Source organism: Hypanus sabinus, chromosome 10 (assembly GCF_030144855.1).
Source record: "Hypanus sabinus isolate sHypSab1 chromosome 10, sHypSab1.hap1, whole genome shotgun sequence".
Lineage (NCBI taxonomy): Eukaryota > Metazoa > Chordata > Chondrichthyes > Myliobatiformes > Dasyatidae > Hypanus > Hypanus sabinus.
The window spans coordinates 101425452-101447834 of record NC_082715.1 but is presented as its reverse complement, the minus strand read 5'-3'; the positions used below and the strand labels follow the sequence as shown (position 1 = coordinate 101447834).

The window sequence follows — 22383 nt, the reverse complement described above, 5'->3', positions numbered from 1 at the left end:
CTGGGCCTAACATAATGATGCGACCACAAAGAAGGCAGTGCCAGCAGTTATGTTTCATTGGGAACTGGAGGAGATTTGGTACGTTCAAATTACTGTATATTTATTATCAAAGTACATAGACGCCACCATATACAGCCTTGAGAATTGTTTTCTTGCGGACAGACATACACAGTAAATCCAAGAAACACAATATAATCAATGAATGACTACACCCAACAGGATTGACAAACAATCAATATGCAAAAGACAACAAAGGCTTTTTCCAGAGAGGGATGTAAGGCAAACGCAGGTAAATGGGTCTAGTTTCCTCCTCCTGAAGCAATAATTGGCTTTTTTGGTCTTGCTGAAATTGTTGGGCGTTGTTGCTGCGACACCACTCAGCCAGATTTTCAATCTCCCTCCTATATGCAGATACGTCACCACCTTTGATTTGGCCAGTGACAGAGCAAACTTAAATATGGCATTAGAGCTATGCTTCGTTTCACACTTAGTATAAAGCGAGTAAAGCAAGGGGATAAGTACACGACCTTTGTAGTGTACCTGTCCTAATGGAGATCACGAAGGGGATTTTGTTGCCAGCTCTAACTAACCGGGGGTCTGCAAGTGAGGAAATCAGAATCAGGTTTATTATCACCAGCATGTGACTTAAATCAGTTCAATGCAATACAGGTGTCCCCTGGTTTACAAATTTTGCTTTGCAACACTTTGCTTTTACAAAAGACCTACATTAGTAACCTGTTTTTACATTACAAAGAGGATCTCTGCTTTTACAAAAATGTTTCCTATATAAATTAATGTTTCTTCACTTTATGCCATTTCGGCTTAAGAAAGATTTCATACAAACGCTCTACCTTTGTAAATGGGAGGTCACCTGTACATAATATAGAAGGAAAAAAAATTAGTAATAAATAAATAAGTAAAACAATTACACTATATGTATATTGAATAGATTAAAAATCGTGCAAAACACAGAAATACTGTATATTAAAAAAAGTGAGATAGTGTCCAAGGGTTCAATGTCCATTTAGGAATCGGATGGCAGGGGGGAAGAACCTGTTTCTGAATCATTGAATGTGTGCCTTCAGACTTCTGTACCTCCTACCTGATGGTAACAGTGAGAAAAGGGCATGCCCTGGGTGCTGGAGGTCCTTAATAATGGAAGCTGCCTTTCTGAGATGCCGCTCCTTGAAGATATCCTGGGTACTTTGTAAGCTAGTACCCAAGATGGAGCTGACTTGATTTACAACCCTCTGCAGCTTCTTTCGGTCCTGTGCAGCAGCTGCCCAAGCCCCATACCAGATGGTGATGCAGCCTGTCAGAATGCTCTCCGCGGTACATCTGTAGAAGTTTTGAGTGTACTTGTTGACATGCCAATCTCTTCAAACTCCCAATGAAGTATAGCTGCTGTCTTGCCTTCTTTAAAACTACATCAATATGTTGGGACCAAGTTAGTCCACAGATCTTGACACCCAGGAACTTGAAGCTGCTCTCTCCCTCCACCTCTGATTCCTTTATGAGGATTGGTATGTGCTCCTTCGTCTTACCCTTCCCAAAGTCCACAATCAGCTCTTTCATCTTACTGACATTGAGTGCCAGGTTCTTGCTGCAGCACCACTCTACTGGTTGACATATCTGACTCCTGTATGCCCTCTTATCACCACCCAAGATTCTACTAACAGTGGTTGTATCACCAGCAAATTTATAGATGGTATTGAGCTATGCCTAGCAACACACTCGTGTATATAGAGAGTAAAGCAGTGAGCCAAGCACACACCCCTGAGGTGCACCAGTGTTGATCGACAGTGAGGAGGATATGTTATCACCAATCCACACAGATTGTGGTCTTCTGGTTAGGAAGTCAAGGATTCAATTGCAGAGGGAGGTACAGAGGTCCAGGTTCTGCAACTTCTCAATCAGGATTGTGGGAATGATGGTATTAAATGCTGACCTATAGTCCTGAAGCTGCTTGTGTCGTCTGGTTGGTCTAAAACTCTGTGGAGAGCCATTGAGATTGTGTCTGCTGTTGACTTATTGTGACGATAGGCAAATTGCAATGGGTCCAGGTCCTTGCTGAGACAGAAGTTCAGTCTAGACATGACCAACCTCTCAAAGCATTTCATCACTGTAGATGTGAGTTCTGCCATAATGACCATTAATGACTATTAATGCCTTAATAGTCATTAAGGCAGCTCACATTATTCTTAGGCACTGGTATAATTGTTGCCTTTTTGAAGCAAGTGGGATTTCTGCCTGTAGCAATGAGAGGTTGGATCGAGGATCCAATTGCAAAAGGAGATATCAAGGCCAAGGTCTCGAAGCTGTTTGATTAAATTTGAGGGGGTGATAGTGCTGAATGCCAAGCTGTAGCCAATAAGATGTAGTCCTGATGCATGAGTGCTCTGAGGCTTCTGTACCACCTTCCTGATGGTTGCAGTGAGAAGAGAGCATGGCCCTGATGGTGGAGGTCCTTGATGAATAACAAACAAACAAACAAGTACATAAACCTGGAAGAGGCGGTGATCCCATGCACTTGCTGCCCTTGTCTTTCCCAGTGGTAGATGTCAGGTCTGGTCAATACAAGTTATGGTTCCAGTGACAGAAACTGTTATTTTTTTATGCCCGTTGAGAAAAATTCTGGCAGTGATTTCCTGGAGTGAGTTCTTACACATCCAACAACCACACAGTAGTCATTGTTTTTGCAAGATTCCAGTGACAGGGGTGGCTATTCTTTTGATGCCAATTGACTCTTGCTAAGCCTTGATGCCACACTCAGTTAAATGCAGTCTTGAAGTGAAGGGCAATTCGCCTCTGGAATTCAGCTCTTTTCTCCATATTTGGACCAAAGCTAATTTGAAATCTGGAGCAGAATAGCCTTGGTGTAACCCAAGCTGCATGTTGATAATTGCCACTTGATAGTGGAGTCGACAACAGCCTCCAACACTCCACTGATAATTGGCAATTAACCAGATTGAACTATTTCTTTTTTTTTGTGAATAATGCATAAGTGAGCAGAGCAAAAAATGAGGTGGTTGTTATAATCATGGTAGTTTTTAACTGGAAAAATATCTAGAGTCGAAAAGAAACAAGAAGGATACGTCCAAGATGAACACAGATTGTGTAAATCTAACAGTATTGCCTTAGTACAGTGGCAACGTTGAAACACCTTGAGTGAGGAAATAGAAGTATTAAGCAGAGTGCACTGTGTTGAAGACTGTTCACTCAGGTTCAGAGAGGGCAATGTTTAAAAGCATGGTAGAAACTTAAGGAATGAAATTGAAATGAAGGGAACAGAGGAAAATGAAAGGGGAAAAATATCCTGTAGGTCTTTGTATCTTTGAATTGAAGTCTGCAAACTTGAATATTTTTCTAAAAGGAAAAAATATTTTTATAAAAAAATATAAAAATAAGAGCTGAGGTAAATAATGAAATAGATTTGTGGACTCGTGTAGTTATGAGTTGCTGCATTGGTGAAACTGAGGAAGTCAAAATGCTTAATATAATGGCATGTGATGTTAAATAGAGACCTTAAAATACAATGTGATGCATCAACATTATGGGATTAGCAATGAAAAGGGTGAACAGTAACAAAAGTTCCTGGGTGTCAACATCTCTGAAGATCTATCATATTGATAGATATTGATGCAATATGCCTAACATATTGATGCAATTTCAAGGATGGCAGAAAGTTGTAATCTTAGCCAACTCCATCATAAGCACTAATCTCCCCAGTGCTGCCACAAAAAGGCAGCACCGATCATTTAAGACCCCCATCACCCAGGACGTGCTCTCTTCTCATTGCTATCATGAAGGAAGCCTGAAGACAGACACCCAATGTTTCAAGAACAGCTTCTTCCTTTCCTCCATCTGATTTGTGAATGGACAATGAAGTCATGGACAATAACTTGTTTTTTTTCCCTTATTCTTATTTTGCTTTCTCCTTGGACTAATGATTTAATTTTGATATATTTCTGTAATTTATAGTTTTTATTATTATTATGTATTGTAATGAGCTGCTGCCACAAAACAACAATTTCACAACATATGACAATAATATTAACTTGATTCTGATTGTGAATTGCCATGGATATATTTGTAATTCTGGATGGATCCAAACTCAAGAAAGTGAAATTTCACACAAAATGCTGGTGGAATGCAGCAGGCCAGGCAACATCTATAGGAAGAAGCACTATCGATGTTTCAGGCCGAGACGCTTTGTCAGGCTTGGTCTTCTTCCTATAGATGCTGCCTGGCCTGCTGTGTTCCATCAGCATTTTGTGTGTGTTGCTTGAATTTCCAACATCTGCAGATTTTTTCGTGTTGAAGTGAAATTTCAGTTGGTAGAAATCTGAGATGGAGTGAATTGCTGAGGAAGAAGATGCTTTTGGTGTGTGCTTGATTGAAGACTCAAAGAAACCCACAAAGCAAAGAAATCTCATGAGAGAGAACTCATTTCCTGTGTTTTACCAAATTATGCATTGAAAAAATTTTTGAACCAACACTGGTGTTAACAAAAGTAAAGTAATTTGAAACTAATTCAGAAGGGAAGTGACCCCTCTGCTGACATAAAGATAAGGTTTAAATATTTTGAGAGGTCAAAGGTACCAGAAATGTGTGGTATCGCCACTAAATTACAGACTCATTCATAAAACAGTTATAAAATAGCACGTCAAAAATAAAACTGCAGATGAAATATGAGTGCTCTGCCAGGGTTAGGAACAAAATGCATTATTGCCTGTAATGCATTGGAGCCAAGATTCTGTTTTGCTTGTATTAGATGACACTATTCCTGCCTTGGATATTGAATCGAAAGGTCATGAGTTTAAGCCCAATTTCCAAATTTAGCACAAAATATAGGCCAGGTAGTGCTAATAGCATTATTGGTAAGCACCATCTTGCAAAATGGATAATATTTTGAACTGTGTCTTCAGTGTATATTAAATGACTATATATTTTATTAAGAAAAGGCAGTTTATTTTTGAGGGATGGGTAAATAGGTCATTACTCTATCCTCTTTCAAATCAGCAAACATGTGAAGATTAAAACCATTCATTTCATCTACTGCCAGAAGCTCCATTCTCTATCCATTAATTCCATTACTCACCCTCAACATTGCCTTGTAATCCTACTCTTTGTGCCCTCCATCTTGAAGACTCATGACAAATTCTGCAAATTTTCTTGTAGTAACATGTTCAAGGGCATTTTTTAAAGAATGCAATTTGAAATTACTGTTTTTTTATGTTACGTTATAGTTAGATTTTAGTTTCCTGTTTCATAATGAACTGAGGCTGTGTATGGGAGAGTAATGGCGCTGAAGGTACATTTTGCATTAGCTTGTTAATGACCGTTGGACATCTGATGACAGCTCAATTAAGTTTTATTGAATGCTAACTATCAGTAACTTACAGCATCTATCTAATACATTGTCATTAAGATACAAATGATAGCATCTGATTGATGTTCTGCCAGATTTTTTCTCCCTTTTTGAAATTCACCTTGAACATCTTTTATTGGTGGTCTTAATAAACTTGAATGTTTGTGGGTTTTATTTTCCTTGTGCTCAGCTTTGAGCTTCACTCTAGCTCAGTGATGACAGTAATGTCTATTCAGTATGAAGGTCATGTATTCAAGCCCAACCTCTGAACCTTATACAAAATATAGGCCAGCCCATGCAATGCAGTTCAAGACAGTGTGTTACCTTATTGGAAAGTATTGTCCTGTGGCTAAATGTTCTTATCTGTAATGGATTCAATGCATATTAAATGCCTGTGTATTTTCTAAGAAAAACAGTATCAAATTCTATTTTAAGGGATAAGTTGATGAACATTTTCAATAATTAATGATAAGTTAATTTGATCATATATTACACAAGTTATGCAGCTTAAAATCTTGTTACAGGAGTTTCCATTTATATTAGAACCTTCAATGCCTAGATTTAGTAATGCTGATAACTTTAAAGATTAGTCATAGAAAAAAACTCAAGTAAGAGAGAATTTGGGAAGTAAAAAGATTAGCGTTTAGAAACCAGATCTTAGAACCAAGTCAGCTGAAGGCAAACAATCTGTGATGCAATATCAGAGAGTTCATCAGGATCTGTGTAGTATAGAGATTTTGCAGGATTGTAGGGCTGTTTTCGTGGTTGTTGAAAGGGAGGGACATGGAGAAATTTGAACAGAAAAATATTTTTATAAAAACGTAATTGAATTGATTTTGTTTTTACGGATTTATAGGATGAGTATGTCTCTGCTGAGATCACTATATATTGCCTGCCCTTAGTTACCTACGTGATTGTATGAATTAATAATCAACTCAGATTGCTATGACTTTGGACTCATAAGCATGCCCGTCTGGATAAAGAAGTTCCTAAATGTTAATGGTTACAGCAATGAAAGGTAACAGAGATGTACGTATACCATTAACTGTGATATTGCAGCAGAATTTTGGTTTATCAAATTTACAGAAATGGAATTAGAATCACGTTTAATATCACAGGCATATTTTGTGGAATTTATTGTTTTGTAGCAGCGATACATTGCAGTACATAGTAATAACAACTATTACTTACAATCAGTCAAAGTCACAGTCCTGTCCCGAGCCTTTGTAGCTCATCAGGCCGGTGCTTATGCCAGTTGCTGTGGCGTGAAGTGACTGAGAGTATGAGACTCCCCCCCCCCCCCCGGATAGGATGCCAGTCTATCGCGAGGTTGACCTCCAGCATTTTTTTTGCCGGTACCCGTTTTTCAGCTGGGTAGACTGGAGCATTGTGTAGTTAAGTGCCTTGCTCAGGGACACACACGCTGCCTCAGCTGGGCTGAAACTCATAACCTTCAGATCGCTAGTCAAACACCCTAACCACTTGGCCATGTGCCACACATTACTTACAATACAAAGTATATAAAATAAATTAATAAATAATGCAGTAAGAGAGGGGAAAATAGTGAGGTAGTATTCATGGGTGCACTGTGAAATGTGACAGTGGAGGGGAATAAGCTGTTCCTGGAAGTTGAGTGTGTGTATTCAGGCTTCTATATCACCACCTTGATGGTAGCAATGAGAAGAGGGCATGTCTTCAGTGATGTGGGTCCTTAACGATGAATGCAGACATTTTAAAGCATCACCCTTTGAAGGTGTCTTGGATGCTAGGGAGGCTAGTGCCCAAGATGGACCTGGCAGAGTTTACAACTTTCTGCAGCTCTTTCCAGTCCCATGACCCTCCATACCAGACAGTGATGAAACCAATTAGAATGCTTTCCATAGTACATGTGTATATATTTGCATGTGACTTTGGTGATATATCAATTCTCCTCAAAGTCTTAATGAAATATAGCGGTTGTCATGCCTTTTTTGTATTTGCTTCAGTATATTAGGGCCAGGATAGATCTTCAAATATGTTGACACCCATGAAGTTGAAACTGCTCACTCTTTCCACTTCTGCTCCCTCGATGAGACTGATGTGTGTTCCCTTGACTTATCCTTCCAAAAGTCCACAATCATTTCCTTGGTCTTACTGAAGTTGAGTGCAAGGTTGTTGCTGTGACACCACTGCGGCCAGCTGATCTATCTCACTTCTATACGCCTCCTCATCACCATCCGAAATTCTGCCAACAATAGTTGTGTCATCGGCAAATTTATAGATGCTGTTTAAGCCATGCTTAATGTGATTTTGGGTGTAGGGAGAGTAAAGCAGTGGCCTAAGTTCTGATCCTCGAGGAGTGCCAATGGTGATTGTCAGTGAGGAGCAGATGTTATTTCCAAAATCCACAGACTGTGGTCTCATTGCAGAAGTCGAGGATCAGTTGCAAGGGGAGATATAAAAACCCAGGCTTTGGAGCTTTTTGATTAGAACTGAAGATATGATTGTGTTGAATGCTGAGCTGTAGTCAATGAACAGCAGTCTGACATAAGTATTATTATTGTCCAGGTGATCAAAGGCTGAGTGGAGAGCCAGTGAGATCGCATCTGCTGTAGACCTATTGTGGTGATAAGCAAATTGCAGCAGGTCCAGATACTTGCTGAGACAAGAGTTGATTCTAGCCATGTCCAACATCTCAAAGCACTTTGCCACAGTAGATGTGGTACCACTGGGTGATAGTCATTGAGGCAGCTCACCTTGCTCTTCTTGGGCACTTGGTGTTATTGTTGCTCTTTTGAAGCAGATGGGTACCTCCAACTGCAGCAGAGGGAGATTGAAGATATCCTTGAACATGCCCACCAAGTGGCCGGCACAGGTTTACGGAGCCCTACCAGGTATACCATCAGGGTCTGGCGTCTTGTGAGGGTTCACTCTCTTGAAAGATGTTCTGATGTCAGCAGCAGTGTCACAGGAGTTGTCGGTAATTGTTGAATTCAACCGAAGACTGCCTAGGGATTCCAGCTGTGGATTTTTTCCATGATGTTTGCTCCCAAAGCCTTCCCCATGAGTGGGTACAGCTGAAAGGCAGCTGAGGTTTGAGATCAAAGTTTTTCTTCTCCAAGATGGCTGGTGAGCCACATCTGCCCAAAGCGACTGGTTTTAAGGCACCAGTAACCCACTTCTGCCTTTTCTGCTGAGCTTAGTAGCTAAGCTACACGTGAAGGCCAGGAACTGGACTTGGTTGTCAGAGCCTATTTGAGATGCACGCTGTTGAGAGCATTTAATAGGTAGTGGAAGCTTGTCCCCTCTACCTTCCCTGGCTACGGCAACCTTAAGAATCCAAACCATTTAAACTATTACACAGTCACAGCCATAAGTACTTCACTAAGCAACATTGTTTTAAGACATTTTTTAAAATCTATCGATACTCACAATTGATAGATTCTGGACTTCCGACTCAGGTCGCGAGTGCAGTTCTCCTTTAAGGCAAAGGGTTGTTGGACTATCCCAACTATCCTTCTGGCAAATGTACAGTCTCTAGAAATCAAAATTGAAAACCTCATAGTAAGATTGCTGTACCAGATGGACAACAGGGACTGCTGTGTACTCTGTTTTACTGAAACATGGCTGACTCTCACTATCTTGGACACAGTGCTGCAGCTCAGTGGCTTCAGAATCAGGTTTATTATCACCACATGTGACATGAAATTTGTTAACTTAGCAGCAGCAGTTCACTGTAAAGCCAAGACAGCTCAGTCTTTTAATGGTAGAGGAGATAGAGTATGTTTTATAATTAACTCATCATATAATTCTCAGTCCTGCTCACCCAAATTGGAACATCTAGTGATCCAAGATCATCCTTTTTATCTGCCAAGGCAGTTTCTGCCATCGTCCTGGTATCAGTGTACATTTCATCTCAGGCCAGCATCAGGCTAGTACTGGAAGAGCTGAGCTCCTTAATTAGCAGGCACGAAACCCTGATGCCTTTCCTATCATCATGGGAGATTTTAACCAGTCCAGCTTGCAGAAGTATCCGAACAACTACCATGAACATATCATCTGTACAACCAGAGGAGCCAACACACTTGACCATTGTTATACCATCATCAGGAATGCTTACATGCCATTCCATGCCCTCAATTTGAAAAGTCCGATCTCTTGGCTGTACTTCTACTCCCAGCATATTGGGATTGTACTTTTGTCCTTTACAGAGTATCTGAATTCATCCAGTTCAGAATCAACCATCTTCCCTTTATCAATTGCATACAAATATTGAATTAAATGTAATTTTTAAAAATCTGAGCAAAAATGAATAAGGTACAATTTTAAAATACTTTTAAAAATTTTATTTCCAAAACCTCTTTAGATGCTGTTTAAGTGAAATTGCTAGTTATTCTTGAGTAAAGGTATGGTTTGAAATCCGATAAATTGAGGTACATAATCTAATTGTGTAGTGTAGCAGGTTGGCAGGGCTATATAATAGTGGCATACAAAAGTTTGGGCATCCCTGGTTAAAATTTCTATTACTGTGAATAGCAAAGCGAGTAAAAGATGACCTGATTTCCAAAAGGCATAAAATTAAAGATGACACATTTCTTTAATATTTTAAGCAAGATTACTTCTTTATTTCTATCTTTTACAGTTCCAAAATAACAAAAAATGAAAAGGGCTCAAACCAAAAGTTAGTGCACCCTGCATGGTCAGTACTTAGTAACACCCCCTTTGGCAAGTATCACAGCTTGTAAATGCTTTCTGTAGCCAGCTAAGAGTCTTCCAATTCTTGTTTGGGGAATTTTTGCCCATTCTTCCTTGCAAAAGGCTTCTAGTTCTGTGAGATTCTTCAGCCGTCTTGCAAGCACTGCTATTTTGAGGTCTATCCACAGATTTTTGATGATGCTTAGGTCAGGGGACTATGAGGGCCATGGCAGAACCTTCAGCTTGCACCTCTTGAGTTAGTCCATTGTGGATTTTGAGATGTGTTTAGGATCATTATCCTGTTGTAGAAGCCGTCTTCTTTTCATCTTCAGCTTTTTTACAGTGTGATGTTTGCTTCCAGAATTCGCTGGTATTTAATTGAATTCATTCTTCCCTCTACCAGTGAAATGTTCCCTGTGCCACTGGCTGCAACAGAAGCCCAAAGCGTGATGGATCCACCCCCATGATGTGTCGCTGCACAGTAGAACAATGCACCACCACTCCAGAGTTTGCTAAATCTTCCTAAAGATCTTTTGCAGTCAAGTGGGGATTTTGATTTGCCTTTCTAGCAATCCTACAGTTTAATTTTTATTGAAGGAAGGACACAATACAGAATACATTTTCCTCCAATTTGCTTTTATATCTTACCCCTAAACAAAACTCCCCTCACTCACGCTCCCCAAACATACCATGGCAGCTAATGTATTTAGAATACAACACTTTACAAGTACAGACATTTCACAGCCATACCCCCACACTCCTTCAAGATGAAGGCCCACACACATCCACAACATGTCAGATGATCGAATATACTCATACTATAATTCATCAACCAGCCTGTGAGGTAAACCATATGTGTGTTCAAAGGGGGGCAAATTCCCAAGTACCATCAAATGCCTTTCTAGCAGTCCTACGAGCAGTTCTCTCGAAAAGTTTTCATGGTCTTCCAGACCTCAGCTTACCCCCACCGTTCCTGTTAACTACCATTTCTTAATTACATTACAAACTGAGGAAATGGCTACCTAAAAACACTTTGCTATCTTCTTATAGCCTTCTGCTTTGTGGGCATCATTTGTTTTAATTTTCAGATTGCTAGGCAGCTGCTTAGAGGAGCCGATGGCTGCTGATTGTTGGGACAAAGTTTGAGGAGTCAGGTTGAGATTTGCATCACCTGGCCTTTCCTAATGATGACTGTGAAGCCCTAACAAGCTAATTAAGGTCTGAGACCTTGGTAAAAGTTATCTGAGGGCTCAAATTTCTTGGGGTGCCCAAACTTATGTATGGTGCTCCTTTCCCTTTTTTTCACTCTAGAATTCTACAAAACAAAAATAATACACTAATCTTGCTTAAAATGTTGAAAAGAATGTTTCATCTTTAACTTTATGACTTTTGGAGATCAGTTCATCTTCTCGCTTAACTATTCACAGTAACAGAAATTTTGACCAGGGCTGCTCAAAATTTTGCGTGCCACTGTATATACCCAGCATTTCCATGAATTAGCATTTTAAAGGTCTGTCACAGCTTTCTGGTTGTCTCCAAAATGTGCCTTCAAGGGAACATTTGAGGCATGTTTGATCTGGAATGCTAGTTCATTGGTAACCTTCAAGGTGTGATCAGATGCATTATTTGAAACAAAGACTTTGAGAGGAATGGGTGATAACAAAGACAATGCCACCATTCACAAACATACAGGTCCAAATATCATTTTAAAATTCTGTAAAATGATTCATTAATTCTGTGTTCTCTGGGTGAAGATCAGTACTTAAGAATGTGAGACACATTGTTTAAGAAAAAATGGCATAAAAGTACATGTGAACAGGAATTAGATCCACTGTTCATTTGAAAAATAAAATATCCATTCAGACTGGTTGTGGTAAATTTTGGTGTGATTATGTGCCTACTTAAAAAGGTCTCTTAAACAATATCAGACATTTGTAATTTTGTAGCAATGTTCATTAGACAACACCTTTTGGAACAAAGGGGAATAAAATAAGCCTTTGGAACCAGGACACGTTTCCTATAAAGTCATTACAATCAAATTCTGTTTGGCTCAGTCCCAAGTCTCTCCACACTCTCAAATGTTTTGATCACAAATCTAAAATTTTTAATTGAACTATCTTCTTTTGAGACAAAATTCTACATCAATAACATATTTTGTGTATTTTTATTAGTTATTTCACTCAGAATATGAGGCAATAAATGTGAGGTTTTGTATTTTCAAAGATCTAAACAGAGTAGTACTAGTACAGTAAATGGTAGAGCCCTAGGGAGTGCAATGAAACAGAAGAATCATTAAAATTGGCATCACAATATGGTGATGAAGAAGGTGTTTGACAATATGGCCTTCATCGTTCAGATCATTAAGTATAGGGATTAGGATGTTATGTTGCTTTTATGTAAGAAGTTGGTGAGGCCGCACGTGAATATTGTGTGCAGTTTTGATTGCTTTGTTACAGTAAAGATGATATTAAACTGGAATGACTTCAGAAAAGACTTTGCCTGGACTTGGAGGCCCGAATTATAAAGAGAGATTGAGAAAGCTAAGACTTCATTGCCTGGAATGCACGATGACATGATAAAGGCATACAAGATCATGAGAGATGTAGACAGAGTGGAAGTATATAAAAAGGTGCTAAAAACAGGAGAGCATTGGTTTAAGATTGGAGGCGAGAGATTTGAAAGGGATTTAAGAGACAGCTGTTTCATGCATTTGGAATGAGGTGCCCGAAATAGTACTTGAGCCCATTAGCAACATTTAAATGCCATCTAGATGGCAGAAATGTTGTAGATGGAAGAAATTTAAATAGCTATGGGCCAAATACAGGCAGAAGGGACTAACTTGTTGGGCAACCCAGTCAATATGGATGAGTTGGATCAAAGGGCCTGTCTCCTTGCTGTATGACTAATTGCTGAACTATAATTTTAACATAGACCAACACCATCTGTCATGGTATAAGCTAATCTTAAAATTATAGTCGAGCAATTAGAATTTAAAAGTTTCAAAACAAGTCATTCTACATCTGTTCCTTGGAATTTGTCTAATTTCTGTAATTTACCCTCCTCATCTAACTTCTGAAAGGCTAAGATTCTGATAAACCTCTCCTGTAGCTTACACTCTACGTGCCTTGATCAGCCAATATATCCTTTCTAAGGTAGAGACCTGTTGGACTGCCAATTATGCCATTTGTTTGACCATACTGTGAACCTTCCCTTTTATGTTCTTACTTCAAGTCATAAAAACTAATAATTTTTAACTAACTGCTACTCTTTGATAGTATAGACTTGTGCATGCACATCCTAATTTTTCACTATTTAAATGATTGCTGATTTCTTAATTATGTGATGTATTAGCTAGGCCTAAAAACCCACACTCAGTGATTTAGAAGCATTCTTCCTGTATCATCAGATTTCTGACCGATGAATGAAACTTCATTATCTTTTTGCATTATTTATTTATTTTGTAGCCTATAGTAATTTTACATCCTTGTGCAACACTGCTGCTACAAAACAAATTTTGCTATGTAAAAGTCAGTGACAATATATCTGATGATTAAGTTGAACTTCACTTGCCACTCATTTTCCTATTTAGGTATTTGATTGACATTGAAAAGCAAAACAGGTACAGACCTGTTTTGCTTTTATCTGAAATAAAAACTGAAACAGTTGTAATTGTCCAGATAAAACACACAAAATGCTGAAGGATCTCAGCAGGCCAGGCAAATCTATGGAAAAAAGTACAGTTGACATTTCAGGTTGAAACCCTTTGGCAGGACTGGAGGGAAAAAGCTGAGGCATAGATTTAAAAGGTGGTGGGAGGGGAGAGAGACCCAACAGGTGATAGGTGAAACTGGGAGGGGAGAAAGGATGAAGTAAATAGCTGGGAAGTAGATTGGTGAAAAAGATACCGGGCTGGAGAAGGGGGAGTGTCTTAGATGGGGATAGAAGACCATGGCAGAAAGAAGATGGGGGAGGAACACCAGAAGAACACGATGGGCAGGCAAGGAGATGAGGTGAGAAAGGGAAAGGTAGATGGGTAATGGAGAAGGGAGTGGTATTGGGGGGCATTACCGGAAGTTTGAGAAATCGATGTTCATGCCATCAGGTTAGAGGCTACCCAAACGGAATATAAGGTGTTGTTCCTCCAGCCCAAGTGTGGCCTCATCACAACAGTGGAGTGCCTCCAGCATTTTGTGTGTGTTGCTCAGATTTCCAGCATCGGCGGATTTTGGCTTGTTTGGTGTAAATTGTCTTGATGAAGGTCTCAGCCGGAAATGTTGACTATACTCTTTTCCATAGAAGCTGCCTGGCCTGTCAAGTTTCACCTGCATTTTGTGTGTGTTGCTCAGATTTCCAGCATCTGCAAATTTTTGCTTGTTTCGTGTTAATTGTCTTGATGAAGGTCTCGGCCGGAAACGTTGACTATGCTCCATTCCATAGAAGCTGCCTGGCCTGTTGAGTTTCTGCAGCATTTTGTGCGTGTTGCATGGATTGCCAACATCTGCAGATTTTCTCTTGATTGTGACTGTTGTAATTGTGCAGCTATTGGGTAGCATCTGCAGCAAGAGAACCAGAATTGGCTGCTTCTAATGAAAGTTTGTCGAATGGAAAGGTTGACCCTTTTTTCCTCCTGTAGATGATTCCTGAGCTTGAATGTGTCAGGAAATACATGTTGTTATCCAGAATTATAATTACTTACTTGTAATTTCATTCTTCCATCTTGTCAATATTCGTGATATTGGCACATTTGGATTTAAGTCAGTTGCTCCATTAATATGTACGGTGACGATCTTTAACCCAGCTACACAGCTGGTGGCATAAACCATATTTTGTTTATCAGCAAACATTTCTTAAAATATTTTTGGCCGTTTTTGTGAATTGATACTGTTAATGTTAGTTGCCTTTCAACTTCCACCCAAGTATGTTCTTTATTGTAGTGAAAACGTAATATGTACTGTATCTCTGGAATGTTATCATAAAAAAATCATCTTGAATGATCCAGTGTTCTTGGTAAGAGCTGATCAGAGTATGTACAAAATTATGGAACCCACATTGGCTTCCACTAGCCAAGGAGCCAAGCATCTGACTTATTCTCTTGGAAACTAAAGATACCGAGCACAGGTGAGACTTGTCTATCCATCTAGCCAGCTGGCATTCAGTTGGCCCATCCACCCCTTCAAGCCATGCTGCTTCAGCAAACCCTGACAAACCTAATTTATCCCAAACCTAATCACGGGGGAATTTACAATGACCAGTTAACCTACCCAGTGAGTCTTCGGACTGTGGGAGGAAAGTGTCTCACTCACCCATGGGAAAACCCATGCATTACATGGACAGGACATACAGACTCCTTACAGACGGCACCGTAGCGCCTGAGTAGTGTGACTTGTGAAGTTTATTTGTGACATAATTTTTAAACAAAACAGTTTGGTGTGAAAGTGCATATAATCTAATTTAACAGCATTATATTCTTTTTGTGCTACATCATTACAAGAAATGGAGACCAATTGGCTATTCAGCCCTTCATCCCTACTCTGTATTCAACAAGAGAATTTATGGAATTCGTTGTCACAGATGCCTTTGGAGGCCAAGTCACTGGGTATATATAAAGCAGTTCTTGATTAGTAAGTGTGTCAAAGGTTACGGGGAGAAAGCTGGAGAACAGGGTTGAGAGGGATAATAAGTCAGTCATGGTAGAATGGTGGAGCAGAATGGCCTAATTCAGTTCCTATGGCTTATGGTCTCAAGATTATTGCTCAACTTCTACCTCAAAGCCACTTTCCTACATTAGCCCATATCCCTTGAGCCCCTTAATATCAAACAATTTAATTGTCTACAGCTTTGATATAGTTGCTGGTAATTCAACATTCAATCAGAAATTAATGAATAGAATTATGTTAAATCAACTACATTACTCTGCTCCCTGAACAATTCAAAATCTGCATGCCCTTAGTCTTTATTTCACTGAAGATTAAAAGGGGAAAATGTGTTAGACAGCTTATGACATAGTTGCATAATAAATGTGCCAACGTTTAATGGGATTCTGGGCCTGATGATAAGAATAGAGAGGATGTATTACTGGTGAAGTATAAACACATTATAGAAAATACTTATTAAGCTGTCTAAAATTGAAGCCTCTCTACAATTCCTTGTAATAGTGTGAAAATCATATTCTGAAGCCCAAGTTTTTGTTCATCAAAGCAGTAGGCTTCAAAGCTCTATTATTTCTCGTTGTCAATCAAATGTTTCATGATGTTGATAATTTTGCAATGTCCTTATCTTCAATATTTATGTTGTTTGTGAATATGGATACTCCTATCTACAATGATCACAATCTATAATTTCCCACTGTCAAGCTGATCATCTTTAGTATCTTTGGAAAAAGTGACAGATTGCGTAGGTTCACTTTTTAAAAAACATTATGTGGCTGCTCCTAATATGGTGTTAATAAGTGACTGGGGGTTTTTATTGGATTGGAATAGCCAATATCCAATTTGTTTTCTGGAAGACAACATTTCATTGAAGTAGAGTTAGGAAGAAAGCTGTTGATATTGCAGTGTGCTGAAATACAAGACTTAACAATAAGTATCTGCTGTTGACTGCTACTTGAAGAGTGGGAGCAACATTGGGAAACACTTTTCACAGTTGATTTAAAAAGAAATTACATGGAGAGTAATTTAGAGGAATTGACCTACTAGAAAACTTGCTTCAAAATGGCCAACACATTACTTGGCTTCACAGTTTCACGATTCTGCGATAAAGTGCTGAAGGGCAGGTATTACACATTTCTACTTTGCTTTAAATGAGAATCCTGGCAGATATGTCAGTTCCTAAAATGTTGATTCACTGATCGTATATGCGTATTGTGTTTGCATGTTTCTTGCTCCAATATTTCACCTGGATTTTGTTGAACTTCTCTGAGCACATCTTGCATGCAGGAGTGAAAGTAGAAATAAAGGATTCTTGACACTTTTCTCACTGAGCTGCTGACCATCCACCTTCCTTGCCTGCCCAAGTTTTCACATTTCAGATACTGTTGCGCTCTGCTTCAAATCTGCCAACATCACTCCTTTCTGACTCATGCCTTTTGTAAAGATATGCATCTATTCTTTACATTTCTTTCCATTCCAAAGTCCTTGATAGTGCCATTCCCTTCAATCATCTTTCCTGCAACTCAATGTTTGGATCAGGCTTAGTCACTGCTTTAGTATTAGGATGAAGTAATGGAAGTTGCACATGACAAAGGTAAAATTATCTATTGTTATGCCTCTTGAATTGAGTGCCTCTAGACCTTTATTTTAGTTATCTATTCTAGTATCTCTATATATGGCTTTGTGTCAGATTTTGTTTGATAGCCCTTTGAAGCACTTTGAATCTTCTACATCGAAAGTGCTATAGAAATGTACATTGTGTTGTTAAACTCTCAGCAGAGTAGTATAACAGTAATAGGTTGCCGAATTATTTTATGTATTTGATGTAGCCTCAAGTTGAAGAACTGAAAGAAAATGAATAATGAAAATATCTTCATTTCATTTTTATAGGGTGCCCACTGCCATGTTGCTCATTCTGTCATCCCCTTTTGAGAGTGTCAGTATTTCATATCTAAGTTATATAGAATATAAAAGTTCTCTGTTTTATATACTAAATATTTATAAAGTTGAAACAAAGCCTGTTACTAGGCTGCCGATGTTTGTGTTCTTTTTTAGCAGTAAGATTGTTTTTCATTAGTCAAAAGGGGTTTTTAATGTGGAACACTATCTCATCTCCACAGCAGCGGCTTACATCTATGTGTTAAATATTTGCATCCTTAAAGCCCAGCAGTGCACATTTCAGGTATAACTAGGCTACTCTGATAGCATTTCTTCAGTGCTAAGAAATCTAAAGGCTTCAGGCACATTGAAACACCACTGCATGCAGGTTTCCCTCCAAATCTAATACCATCCTGACTTAAAAATAAAGCACCATTTCTTTATTTACGTGACTAAATCCCAAATATACAGTTACACTGTAGTGGTAACTTTACTCCTACAATAATCTATAGTGCACCAAGATTATTTTCACCACCCTCTTTTTCAAGGATAATTTAAAAGTTTCCAATAAATATGTGTCTTCCAGCTATGCTGTCTTCTCAGGAAAGGAAAAATACAGTGCTTCAACACCCTTTATGGGAGTGCCATAAACCAGCACTTGACAGCAAGGTACATAACAGATAACGAATTTAACAAATGCTAGATCAAAAGATTTGGAACATAAAATAGTACAGCACCATTCAGCCCACAGTGTTGTGCTGATCTTTTAACCTACTCCAAGATCAATCTATCCCTTCCCTCCCATGTAGCCCTCCAGTTTTATTACATCCATGTGACTGTCTAAGAATCTCTGGTGTTAGCCATTGCCACCCTGGTAAAAAGATGCTGGCTGTCAACCCCATCCGTGCCTCTTATCCTCTTGCGTACTTCTATCAAGTCGTCATTACCTTACCAGAATGCTTTCTGATAAATCTCCTCTGCACCCTCTCTTAAGTTTCCACATCCCTCCTACAATGAGGTGACCAGAACTGAACACATTACTCCAAGTGCTCTAACCAGAGTTTTATAGAGCTGCAACATTACCTCATGGCTCTTGAACTCAGTGCCCTTGCTAATGAAGACCAACGCACCGTGTGCCTTCTTAATCACCTTATCAACTTGTGTGAACCACATAGCCCTCTATTTTTCTAATCTCCATGTACCTATCAAAGAGGCAATTAAAAGACCCTATTGTATTCGCCTCTACCACCGTCGCTGGCAGAGTATTCCACGTGCCTACCACTCCCTGTGTGAAAAACTTACCTCTGATATCCCCCCTGTACCTACTTCCAAGCAGCTTAAAACTATGCCCCCTCGTGTTAGCCATTTCAGCCCTGGGAAAAAGCCTTTGGCTACCCACATGGTCAAAACCTCTCATCATCTGATACTCATCTATCAGGCCACCTCTCATCCTATGTCGCTCCAAGGAGAAAAGGCCAAGTTCACTCAACCTATAAGGCACACTTTCCAATCCAGGCAACATTCTTGTAAATCTCCTCTGCACACTCACTATAGCATCCACATCCTTTCTGTAGTGAAATGACTGGAACTGAACACAGTACTTCAACTGGGGTCTGACTAAGTTCTTATATAGTTGTAACATTACCTCATGGCTCTTGAACTCAATCCCATGGTTGATGAAGGCCAACATACCATATGCCTTCTTAACAACACTGTCAACCTGCACAGCAGTTTCGAGTGTCCTATGAACATGGACCTCAAGATCTCTTTGTTCCTCCACACTGCCAAGAGTCTTACCATTAATATTATATTCTGTGTTCACATTTGACCTACCAAAATGAACCACTTCACACTTCCTACCCAAGATCCACATACCCACTTATCCAAGTAGATCCATTGTTTCAGCTTGTTCCTGCATACCTTGACTCTGTTTTATCCCCTCAGTTCAGATCCTTCCTACCTACATCTGGACACTTCACACACTCTGGATCTTTTCAATGATTTCAGGTTTCCTAGCCCCCTATCATCTTATTTTTACTATGTATTACCAGTTCCTATATACCTCCACCCCACACTAGGAAGGCCTCAAAGCTCTCTGTACTTTTCTGGACACCAAACCCAACCAGTTCCCCTCCAACACCATTCTCCTCTGTCTGGTGGAACTTGTCCTCACCCTAAATAATTTCTCCTTTGGCTCCTCCCACTTCCTTCAAACAAGAGGTGTAACCATGGGCACTCACTTGGGTCCCAGCTATACCTGCCTGTTTGTTGGCTATGTGGAACAGTCAATGTTCCAACCTTCCTGCACTTCCCTACGCTTCATCAGTGACTGCATTGGTGCTGCTTCCTGCGCCTGTGCTGAACTTGTCGACTTCATCTACTTTGCCTCCAACTTCCACCCTGCTTCCAAATTTACCCGGTCTGTTTCTGACACCCCCCTCCCCATTCTCAGTCTCACTGTCTCTATCTCAGGAGACGGCTTATCCACTGATGTCTATTATATGCCCACAGATACCTGGACCATACCTCTTCCTACCCTGTTACTTGTAGAAACACCATCCCCTTCTCTCAATTCCTCCATCTCTGCCACATCTGCTCTCAGGATGAGGCTTTGCATTCTAGAACGAAGGACATGTAGTTATCCCCATTTGTTCAAGAGCCTGATGGTTGAGGGGTAGTAATTGTTCTTTAAACTGGCAGTGTGAGTCCTGAGGCACTAGTAGCTTCAACCTAATGGCAGCAGAGAGAAAAGATCATGGCCTGGGTGGTGAGGATCTTTGATGGATGCTGCTTTTCTACGGCAACGCTTCATGTTTAAGTGTTCGATTTTTGGGAGGGTTTTACCGGCGATTTACTGAGCCAAATCTACTCCCTTTTGTAGGATTGTCCACTTGAAGGCATTAGTGTCCTCATATCAGGCCGTGATGCAGCCAGTCAGCACACTTTCCACCACACATCTGTAGAAGATTGCCAAGGTTTTTGATAACATGACAAATCTCCACAAAACTGCTGAGGAAATGAAGGCGCTGTCGTACTTCCTTCACAATTATATTTATATGATGTTTCCAGGACAGGTCCTTTGAGCTAGTGACATCCAGGAATTTAAAGTAGAAGGGTGGATTAGTAAATTTGCTGATGACACAGAAGTTGGGGGTGTTGGGGATAGTCTGGAGGGCTGTTAGATGTTAGAATGGGACATCAATAGGATGCAGAACTGGGCTGAAAAGTGGCAGATGGAGTTCAACACAGATGGAGATCTCCACCTCTGATCTGCCAATGATTACTGGCTCATTGTCCTCTGATTTTCTTCTCCTGAAGCCTACTATCAGTTCCTTGGTCTTATTGACATTGAGTGAGAAGTTGTTATTACACCACTAGCGAAGCTCTCATCCTCAATGATGGCACGATCAGCAAAAATATGGCTGAAGCATTTGCAACCACATTCAACCAGATGTGCAACTGAATGATCTATCTTGGTTTCTTCCCAGTATCACAGAAGCAAATCTTCAGTTATTTTGATTCTCTCCATGTGATGTCAGGAAGCAACTGAGAGCACTGATTCTGTTGGACCAGACAGCTACCAGACTGCAAAACTAAAGACTTATGCTCTAGAGCTAGCCAGGCTGTTCCAGGATGGAACATTGGCATCTACCAGACAGTGTGGAAAATTGCCCGTGAACATCGATGTTCTTAAGTAGCAGGACAAAGCAAATTAGCTTAAAATTGAGAGGCTGAGGTAGGTATTTTCCCTAGCATAGGAGAGTCCAAAACTTGGGGGGGGGGGGGGTATAGCTTTAAGGTGAAGGAGGATGATTCTGAAGGGACCTGAGAGGCTGCAGAGGGTAGTGACTATACGGAATGAGTAGCCAGAAGTGGTTGAGGTAGGTGTAATAGTACAATTGAGGGACACTTGGATAGATATATGGGATTAGAAGGATGTGGGCTAAATGTAGGAAATTAGCACTAGCTAGATTTGCATTATGGTCATCATGAACACTGGATTGAAGGGTCTGTAACTGTAATTCATTAATTAATTTATTTGTTTATTTATTTGTTTGTTTAGAGATACAGCATGGAACAGGCTCTTCTGGTCCAACAAGTCACACTGCTTTTCAAAACCAGTCTAATCACAAGACAATTTACAATGAACAGTTAATCCACTAACCAGTGTGTCTTTGAACTGTGGGAGGGAACTGGAGCACCCATGTGGTTCACTGGGAATATGCCCAAAGTCATTACTGATTGCGCTGGAAGTGAACTTTGGACTCCAGACGCCACAAGTTGCATCTTGCTAACCTCTACACTACTGTGGTGCCACAATTGTTGGATGATCTACTTAATTGTCCATTTTCCTCTGTAGATGCCACATGCTCTACTGAGTTCCTCCAGTAGTTTGTTTTCTGCTTCAGATTACAGATTCTACAGTTTTTTGTATCTCCATATTAGTTTTCTTGTTTCTTGTTATCAGTATTTGATAGTTATTGAAAATTCTTTTGTCACTCCGAGATAAATTGAGAAGGGATCACATTCCACATTGCTGCTGCCAAAAGTCGCAGTCAAGATTTTTGGCATTTTTATTGCAAAGTCAAAAAAACTGCACTAGTTGTGTTTTTGGGCATTTGACTTCAGCTCCAGTTCTGGTAATATTCCTACATTAACACTACTGCTGTTTAGAGTGGACTTGGCAACATTACCTCAGCTCTTTGTCATCTACATGGCATGTTGCTTACATAGATGTTGAAGAGTTGGTGGGACCACTGAGCTCTGTGGCAGATGATTGTTGAACAAAAGGTTAATTTTGCTCAAGTGTAT

At 39.9% G+C, this 22383-nt stretch overlaps 1 protein-coding gene and 1 long non-coding RNA gene across 2 annotated transcripts in view; one reads left to right on the top strand and one right to left on the bottom strand.

The window, feature by feature from the left end:
- LOC132400894 (uncharacterized) overlaps positions 1-6642 on the bottom strand; it is a 42543-nt gene extending 35901 nt beyond the window's left edge. Inside the window, exon 1 of the long non-coding RNA XR_009514426.1 lies at positions 6563-6642. This is a non-coding gene — a long non-coding RNA (uncharacterized LOC132400894). The remainder of the gene's footprint in view (positions 1-6562) is intronic.
- The window catches only part of rngtt (RNA guanylyltransferase and 5'-phosphatase), a 307137-nt gene that overhangs the window by 242790 nt on the left and 41964 nt on the right, over positions 1-22383 (top strand). The window lies entirely within an intron of this gene.